Raw genomic sequence first — 1912 nt, 5'->3', positions numbered from 1 at the left:
TTTGAACTGAAACCTAACACAATTCAAGTGAAACAATGGTTTGGTCAGTTTGATGGTTTGCAGGATGAAGATCCCAACGCTCACTTAGCAAACTTTCTGGAATTTTGTGATACATTTAAAATCAATGGCATTTCTGACGATGCCATTCATCTTCAGTTATTTCCTTTTTCATTAAGGAACAAAGCTAAACAGTGGTTTAACTCGTTACCACAAGGGTCAATTACTACTTGGGAGCAAATGACCAAAATTTTTTTACTAAGATACTTTCCACCGGCTAAAATGGCTAAATTACGTAATGATATCTCTTCTTTTGTGCAGGTGGATTTAGAAACACTTTATGATGGATGGGAGAGATACAAGGACTTACTGAGAAGGTGCCCTCACCATGGGTTACCGCTTTGGCTTCAAGTACAAACATTCCACAATGGTCTGGATCCCTCAACTCGAAAAATGGTTGACGCAGCTGTTGGCGGAACCATCAACAACAAAACACCTGAAGAGGCTTATGAATTCAATGAAGAAATGCCACTGAATAACTATCAGTGGCAAGTCATAAGGACTAAGCCAACAAAAACAGCCAGCGTTTATAACGTCGACTCAGTTACTATGCTGTCAAATCAGGTATAACTTTTTAATAAAAAGATTGATGGTTTACTTGGTTCTGCACAGGTACATCCAGTAATGAGGTGTGACTCAAGCGGAGGAGGTGTGCATATAGAATATCAATCCTTCAATCCCACAACCGAAGAGGAACAAGTCAACTATATGGGTAACAATAACTTTAGATCTCAAAATAACTCATATAGTAATACTTATAATGCAGGTTGGAGGAACCACCCAAATTTCTCCTGGGGTGGTCAAGGGAATCAAAAGCCAGAAAATCCTCAGGGTTTTCAACAACCACCTTACCAACAGGAAAAGAAGCCAAATCTTGAAGAGATGCTCTCAAAGTTCATATTAGTGTCAGAAACCCATTTTAAGAATACCGAGATAGCACTTAAGAATCAACAAGCATCGATCCAAGGGCTCAAAACTCAGATAGGCCAGCTATCCAAACAAATCTCTGAACGACCACAAGGTAGCTTGCCAAGTAACACTGAACCTAACCCAAGGGAACAACTCAACGCAATTAATACTCAAGATGACAAAGGAGTCGTTGAGCCTGAACCAGAACTAAGGCAAGAAACTGTGGTAAGCAAAGGGAGAGATGAGGTAGGTCAAAATACAAACAAACCAGTGACTGTCGAATATAAACCTCGTGTGCCATACACTAACGCGACAAGGAAAGACCGCTTAGACGAACAATTCGATAAATTCCTTAAACTTTTGAAAAAATTACATATTAACTTACCATTTATTGAAGCTTTGTCCCAGATACCAAATGCAATGAAATTTTTAAAAGAGATTTTAGTAAATAAGCAGAAGTTGGACGAAGCATCGCATGTGGAGCTAAACGTAGTCTGCTCAGCTATTCTAAAGAATAAGCTACCCCACAAATTGAAAGATCTAGGGAGTTTTACAATTCCTTGCTTAATTGGTAGTTTAGATATAAGTCATGCAATAGCTGATTTAGGGGCTAGTATTAACGTAATGCCTTACAAAATGTTTAAGCAGCTAGGTATTGGGAAACCTAAACAAACTAGGATGAGAATTCAATTGGCAGATAAAACTATAAGATTTCCTAAGGGTATTATTGAAGATGTACTCGTGAAAGTAGATAAGTTCATATTCCCTGTTGATTTTGTTGTTCTAGACATAGAGGAGGATAATAACACCTCTTTGATTTTAGGGAGCGCCTTTTTAGCAACTGCTAAAACAATTATTGATGTTGGCACAGGTGAGCTTACACTTCGTGTGGGAGACGAAACGATCATCCTTCAAACTTGTAATTATGGCATCACATCAAACATTG

At 38.4% G+C, this 1912-nt stretch overlaps 1 non-coding gene across 1 annotated transcript; it reads right to left on the bottom strand.

Annotated features, from left to right (window-relative positions):
• Positions 1 to 285: 285 nt before the first annotated feature.
• LOC121228598 (small nucleolar RNA R71) lies at positions 286 to 392 on the bottom strand. The gene has a single exon (XR_005926174.1). It is a non-coding gene; the product is annotated as a small nucleolar RNA R71 (small nucleolar RNA).
• Positions 393 to 1912: the final 1520 nt, after the last annotated feature.

The sequence above is a fragment of the Gossypium hirsutum genome, chromosome A04, assembly GCF_007990345.1.
Source record: "Gossypium hirsutum isolate 1008001.06 chromosome A04, Gossypium_hirsutum_v2.1, whole genome shotgun sequence".
NCBI lineage: Eukaryota > Viridiplantae > Streptophyta > Magnoliopsida > Malvales > Malvaceae > Gossypium > Gossypium hirsutum.
This window is presented reverse-complemented; position numbering and strand designations above follow the sequence as displayed.